Here is an 8,062-nt window from a genome sequence, read left to right as displayed (position 1 = left end):
GCACGCTCTCCTGCGCCGAGACAAACTACTCCACTACGGAAAAGGAATGCCTTGCGGTTGTGTGGGCAACCATGAAATTTAGGCCTTACCTCTACTAGGGTCCCTAGAAATATTGCTAGTCTGTCGTCCGCCGGCCGCGGCGGGGGCTGCCGCTGAATGATCGCCGCGGTGGCGCTGCGGTGAACCGGAGTGCGCCACTGCTGACGGAGCAGACGACGCGCGCGCCTGTGCGCTTCAAAATGCATTCGCTGCATGCTCATTGTCAGGTGCCTTGTACTACATGCGATGCCGCTCTTTAGTCTTTGATTTCAGTTTAGTCGTAATATTGAATTCGCAGCCGAGTTGTTGGCACAACCACGGATGCGACTTTTTCTTTTTTTTTTTTTTTTTTCGTGAGCGAAGTTTTGCGCGCATGCCTCTGAGCCGATGTAGAAACGAAGCTGCTTTTTATACCCTATTATCCTGCTGAAGCTACCGCCGTGCCGTATTGTAATGAAGACTTCTGAGGATTTTGTGCAAACAATTGCTCTTGCATGGAGGACTATACTAGACGCACATTCTAGGCTCCAAGGACCTTGTGTGCGAGCAACAGAGCGCTGTCGCCGGCGTTTTCATTCACGCTATAGTTTCATCTTAACTTCTTCGGACGTTTAGCTAAGTTATAACACGTATGTAGAACTAGAAACTTTCGGATGCATGCACAATTAAAGCACGCAAGATGGGAACCCGAGCCCTTCAAATCGCACCGCGCTTCAAGGCAAACTGCTGATAGGCATTCTTTGGTACTTAGGAAGCCTAGTAGCCACTCATCAGAATATGCCATCACTTTTGTTGACTTCCGTTTTGCAACCTCTAAAACATATTTTAACAGCCAGCTGTTAGTTGAGAGGAAGGGCACTAACACTTCTTTCAAACTCTGTCCTTGAAGGTGTTCATTTTTCATTTCACCGAGAGCTTTTACCAGCTTTGCCACCTTGTCCTTCGTACGACAAACTGCTCGAGACATAGAAGTCTGTTTCTTAATTTTTTCTTCTTCTTGACAGGGTGTTCTGAGTTAACTTTCGCAAGTATTTGCAGGCTATATGCATGTTGCATCAGAAATAATGGTACAGTTCGTCGCAAATTAAGCAACGCCCATTGTAGGTGGGAAAGGTCTTGGTAATAGGCTTCAATCCGCTGCCAGGACACAAGCTGAGTTTCGCAATGTCCTGAATAAGATTAATTACCTCTTCTGTCGACTTTACAGCTATCTCATTGACTTTGTTTCCTCGAATGCACACAGCAGCATTCATGGCAGCTTCAGCACTGCGATGGAACAGAACTCGCCGATGGCAATTGCCTCCGGAGATTCGTCCTCGCTTGAGTGGCACTATGCGAATGTTCATTGTTCAACATCAGAAAGATCGACATTTGTCCCCAGTGGCGGTGGCATGCAGCTTTCTGCATTCCTGGAGCAGGCTCACGTCACACGATCCACCACCGCTGTATTCTTCAACTGGCTCCATGATGCTTCAGGATCAGTGCACTTTTTTTCTTTCTCTGCAGGTCTCCCTGCTGACTGTTTTTGCTCGTACAAGTTGCGCTCCTTTCTCTTGAGAGGCAAGGGTTTCAACAAGTATTTTGGAGTGTCAGGAAACAGCGTTGAGATGGCATCCTTCGTGAGTTGCGTAACATCCCGTGGAATCTCAATTACCTTTACCTGTTTTAAAACTTCGCTCAATAAAGCAGGGTTTGAAGTGTCGCTCACAAACGTCGACACTAGCTTATTCGTGTTACAGTAATGTGAGGGCAACCCCGATCCGGATCATCCGATATTTATATATACCGATATTTATATCAACGTCCAGGATTTCCTGTCTGCAACTCACAAAATAATGAGGAAGATATTCACCACTTGTGGGTTTGCCCGCCACTGAAGCCGACTATATCGGCACCTGACGGCAGTGGGCCTTTCACCGAGCAACCCATCTTCGTACATTGCTTGCACGCAAGGGCCTTATCATCGTTCTCTCTTGAATTTTATTAGAACACAGCCAGTCTATTTTCTTTCATTTATTACGCCTTTTAATTTTCGTTTTGCATATTCCTTTATGCCCTAGCTGAGACAATAAACAATGTTATTGCCTTTGCAGCCGCGCTTGATGTTGCACTCCCACTCTTGCCTCTTCCCTGCGTCTTTCGGTGTCCTGAAGAGAGAACATTTCACCCTGCACGAGCGCTACCCGGTCTTGTACCCGGGCAAGAAACACGTGCTATCACGCTTACCCCGTTTTCTGGACATGACGCGGTCACATATCCATAAAAAAGGCACACTTGCACACATGCTAGCTAATTTGCGCGCATTCCGGCTCGCGAGCGAAAAAAAAGTGCACGTGGTGCACGAGCCTTGTCACGGCACCAACGGATCATCGCGGCGCAGATTCGCAGTACGGCACAACCGCCACAGCACCACGTACACAACGCGACCACGCTCCGAATGCGTACAGCGCCCCCTGCGCTTTCATCCGGGAAGCGGCCAACCGGTTCCATAGGGAACCCCGCTCGGACGGCAGACTAGCAAATACTTCTAGGGACTCTACCTCTACGGCCGCCAGTTTAAAGTTGTCACCGATCATCATTCCTTGTGCTGACTGGCTAACCTCCGCGACCCATCGGGGCGCCTAGCACGATGGAGTCTTCGCCTCCAAGAATTTGAGTACACCATTGTGTATAAATTTGGCCAGAAGCACGAAGATGCTGACGCGCTGTCGCGCGCACCCGTCGGTTTAGTCGATGAGAGCACGGACGATGAGAGCGGTTTTCTTGGACTGGTGAGTGCTTCAGACATAATGACCCGACAGCGAGCTGACCCGGACCTTCGACCTGTCATTGACCACCTGCAGGGTCGCGCTGCTGATATCCCTCGGCAATTTGCTCGAAACCTGTCTGCTTTCTGTGTCCGGAATGGCGTTCTATGCAAACAGAACTCCAGCACTGTTGACCGAGCGTTCCTCCTCGTAGTGCCAGCCGACCTCCGTGCCGATATCCTTTCTGCCTGCCATGATGAGCCCACCTCCGGCCACTTGGGCTTTACACGCACACTCGCCCGAGTTCGTCAAGCCTACTATTGGCCTAAACTCGCTGACGCCGTTCATCGCTACGTCAGAGGCTGTCGTGAGTGCCAACGTCGAAAGGCGCCACCTCTCAAGCCAGCGGGTTTGCTCCAACCTATTGCGCCTCCCCGAACACCGTTTGACCAAATCGGCATCGACCTTCTGGGCCCATTTCCGCTGACATCGGTCGGTAACAAATGGATTATAGTCGAGACCGACTATCTCACACGGTATGCGGAAATCAAGGCGGTGAAGCGTGGCACGTCATCTGAGATCGCCCAGTTTTTTATGCAGCAGATCGTGTTGCGCCATGGCGCACCGTCCCAAGTAATCACCGATCGAGGCACGGCGTTTACGGCACAACTTATGCACGACGTATTTGAGCTGAGTCACACGAGCCATCGCAAAACCACTGCTTATCACCCACAGACGAATGGCCTCACGGAGAGACTCAATAAAACGATCGCCGATATGAGTGCAATGTACATAGACTCCCAGCACAAGACCTGGGACGAGATTCTCCCTTACGTCACATATGCCTACAACACTGCCATCCAAGAGACTACGCGTTTTACGCCATTTCGCCTGCTCTATGGACGCGACGTTCAGACGATGTTAGATGCCGTGCTTCCGTGCTGCACGGATAATCCTCTCATCCCAGACGCTGAGCAGTTTGCTCAGCGCGCCGAGGAAGCACGTCAACTTGCCCGCATCCACATTCAGCAACAGCAGGGAAAGGATACGCGTCGCTACAACCTCCGTCATCGACACGTCACATACCAACCAGGAGAGCAAGTTTGGGTGTGGACACCGGTGCGCCGGCCCGGCTTGTCTGAAAAACTGATGTCGCGATACTTTGGACCTTACAAGGTTCTGCGCCGTGTCACAGAAGTGACATACGAAGTCTTTCCAGCGGGTACTGTGCAGACCTCGCGTCGGCAACCACGCTCCGAGGTGGTGCACGTTGTCCGCATGAAACCGTATTTCACGCAGTAATGTGCGGTGTACTATGCACTCGTTTAGTTGTGTAGGGCACCGCCTCTGTTTTATATTCGTTTTCTGTACTGACTTCCATCGCTCGCGCCCAGTCTGTGCTTTCGTTTTTTTAGGAGGGGGAGTAATGCCACCTGGTGTCCCAGATGTTTTTAGGTGGCACCTGGAAGAAAAGGACGCCGAAGTTGTCTCGCGTGCTGTGCGCGGAGCTTTGCCTGCTGGTTGAGCTTCGTCCCGTCGTCTTAGTCACATCTAGACCTGTTGTCCGTGACAATATTAACTAATAACACTTGGGAAAGGAGAAGTCCCACGCAAACATATGAACGGCACTGATGTCACCACATTCCGAATCTCTGCTTTCCCTTGTTTTCCTTTCGCACACGTGCATGCGGGACCAACGTTTGCCGCGTGAACAGCTAAAGTTCTTTATAAAAAAAACAGAAAGATGCCACTGAGGGGCCAAACGCCACGTGGAAATTCTTCTGCGCACCTGTGGCTCAATGACCCATTGGGCCTCATCGCGCGCTGGTCAGCCACCGCACACCTGCTGCCTTATCTGATTTATTTATAGGAAGGGAAAGGCGTGGTAACAGTCTCACTTGTTTTCTGTGGACACCGCAACCGCACCGTAAGGGAAGGGATGAAGGTGGGAGTGAAAGTGGAAGGAGAGAAAGAGGAGCCGTAGTGGAGGACTACGGAGTAATTTCGACCACCTGGGGATCTTTAACGTGCGCTGACATCGCACAGCACACGGACGCCTCTTCGTCCGTGTGCTGTGCGATGTCAGCGCACGTTAAAGATCCCCAGGTGGTCGAAATTACTCCGTAGTCCTCCACTACGGCTCCTCTTTCTCTCCTTCCACTTTCACTCCCACCTTCATCCCTTCCCTTACGGTGCGGTTGCGGTGTCCACAGAAAACAAGTGAGACAGTTACCACGCAGAGGGAAAGACGGGCACGTAGCATTACGAGAATGCATACAAAAGAAAACTTCCACGGGTCCCCGATATGAAATTCAACACTGAACACTGCACAAAGAGGAGCGCTCTGCGCTGGCAACAATAATAGAGCTGCCACCGCGCCTCCGTCGTGCGTCGTGGTTCCGCCAATTTGGTAACCCTTCGACCGGGGACAGGTGCACATTTTAAAGTATCTACCTCGGTTCGTACGCTCTGTGCGAGAAACCGAATGGCCCGAAAGTTCACCGAACCTCACAGGGTGGGTCTGGTGGGGCCACCTGCATGCGATGCTGACTAAGGCTACGAAGACTGGTCCGAGTATAGTGCATAAGCGCAAGAGAAGGGGTGTGTTGCCCGCCCAAGGTCGAGTAAGGATGAATAGTGTAGCTTTACGCTACAAAACTTGGGCACTAAAGCGCGATGAGGGAAGCCTCTATTGAGCGTTGGTCCCAGGGTGCACATTCTTGCACCATGGTTGGTCCGAAGCCCTCCACTTCGGCACCTCTTTCTATATTCAAGTTTTCACTCCCACCTTCTTCATTGTGACTGCGCCTTTTCTTTCCTGTAAACCAATTTGAAACGTCGCTGATGCCTGCCGTACGAACCCAGTCTATTAACGTTGTGCTGTAAGGCGTTTGAGGAAGCGCCAAATGAAAAGGATCGGACGCCCGGCAGGGTCAGCTTCGCATATGCGTATAAAGAACTAGAATACTGACCTTAACATTGACCTTATTGTTGCTAAGAGGAGGCCCGGCCCATACTCCCCGCCCCCGGCACGCAGGCCTATAGGACGGAGGCCTGGGCCTCGCGACTTTATAAAGACAGGCGAAGCGATAGTGTTTCTTGCGGCTTCAGTCGCCAGGCGGTTAGCTTGCTGCTGGTTGGCAGGGGACTTGCTCCGCAGTAGCAGTTCTCAGGCTTCTCTACTATTTATGTTTTCCTTGGCGCCAGGGGAATCAAGGCATTGCCAGATTATGTGATCCAGAGTACCCCTTTCTCCGCAGGTTGCGCATTTATCGTCCGCCTTTTCCTCCACTTGCGTGTGGAAAAGAATTTCCAGCTTGCAGGCGCCGCCAAGCGACGGCCTTGTTATTTAGCGTTCGGTGCGATGGTGGCAGGGACCTTCTGCTCAGTCTGTAGTGTCCTAATTTTTCCTTATATGTTTGCAGCCTCTCGTCCGTCCCATCGCAATCAGGCGGCTCTACGGCTGCTCGGAAGTAGAGAGCTCATGACCAGCGTGGCGTCATGACCGGATGTGACGCCATCATATGATGTCAATAAAACATGGTACTGGGTCAACGCCTCAACCAGACAGCTAAAAAAAGACAACCTTTTTTGCGCTTTCTTACCAAGAATTTTGATGTCAGTTTCGGTTATTAGACATGGCCGGCCGGATACGATGACGTCACATCCGATCATGACGTCACCAGGTGATGACGTCATAGTCATATATGTCATTATCACATAACCATATAATTTATATCATTTATTAATGACATTGTTACAGGTCTTTCAGTCAATGTGAAGCTGTACGCGGATGATTGTATTTTGCACAAAGAGGTGTCCTCAGTCGATGACCAAGTGTGTCTAAATAATGATTTTGCGAAAGTGATTGCGTGGTGCAATGAATGGCAGATGTATGTTAATTTTGAAAGAAAAAAAATCAGTTTTTATGAAAATTACACATAAGAAAAGGCCTCTTCACTTTGTGTACGGTACTAGCAACATGTTATTGATGGATGTAATAGAGTAAAAATATTTGGGCCTACGGATTACTAACCTTTCCTGGAAAAAACACATAGATACTGTTGTAGCAAATTCAATGCGCAAACTCTTTTTTTTTTTTTGAAGCGTTCATTGAAGTCTGCCCCCTCCAGTGTTCGTCTATTAGCATACAATTCCCTCATCCGGCCGCTCTTAGAATATGCCTTAATTATCTGGGACCCTTTCACATTAACCAACATTCACAAACTAGAGCGAATACAGCACGAGCAAGCTAGTTAGGTTTATGTTTATCTCATACGGCCGTGCATCTGTCAGTGAGCTCGTGAAACGCGCGGATTACCCCCAGTTAGCGAGCACAATCGTGTCTGTCGATTAAAGTTTTTATTTCAGCTCATAAAAGGTCACTATAATATAATATAAATACTTCGAATTATTTTGTTTACTCCTCAGGTTATAACACGAGACAAAGACACGATGGGACAATAACTCCCTTGAATGCGCGAAATAACTGCTTTAAATATTCTTTTTTTTCCTAGGACAATTACTGAGTGGAACGAACTTAACAGCGAGACTGTTACTCAGAATAGTTGGTTGGTTGGTTTGTGGGGTTTAACGTCCCAAAGCAACTCAGGCTATGAGAGACGCCGTAGTGGAGGACTCCGGAAATTTCGACCACTTGGGGTTCTTTAACGTGCACTGACATCGCACAACACACGGGCGCCTTGCTTTTCTCCTCCATCGAAAAGCGGCCGCCGAGGCCGGGATTCGATCCCGCGTCCTTGGGAACAGTGGTCGAGCGCCGTAACCACTGCGCCACCCCGGCGGGGTTACTCAGAATAGTGTAGTAATATTTGAAAAGTGCCTGCAAATGTTATGAATTTGAAGTTGTGTTTATATGCTTGTATTTCATTTTTTCCCCACCCTGCTATGATCTGTACTGGATTGTAGTATCTATAAATAAAAAAAAATAATCATTGTCACTAACTATCATTATTGATCACTATATATCTACCACTAACTAGCGGTTGCGACCCCCATGGCAACCGCGCTGGCATGACGCTAGGCAATAATAATAATAATAATAATAATAATAATAATAATAATAATAATAATAATAATAATAATAATAATAATAATAATAATAATAATAATAATAATAATAATAATAATAATAATAAGTGGTTCACAGGAAAGGTAAGGCGCAGTATCTGTCACACTTGTTTCCGAGGACACCTAAACCGCGCCGTAAAACTGATTGATTCATATGGGAAAGACGCGATAACTGTCTCACTTGT

The sequence above is a fragment of the Amblyomma maculatum genome, chromosome 3, assembly GCF_055883805.1.
Source record: "Amblyomma maculatum isolate TAMU_Amacu chromosome 3, ASM5588380v1, whole genome shotgun sequence".
Classification (NCBI taxonomy): domain Eukaryota; kingdom Metazoa; phylum Arthropoda; class Arachnida; order Ixodida; family Ixodidae; genus Amblyomma; species Amblyomma maculatum.
Note: the sequence above shows the minus strand (reverse complement) of the source record.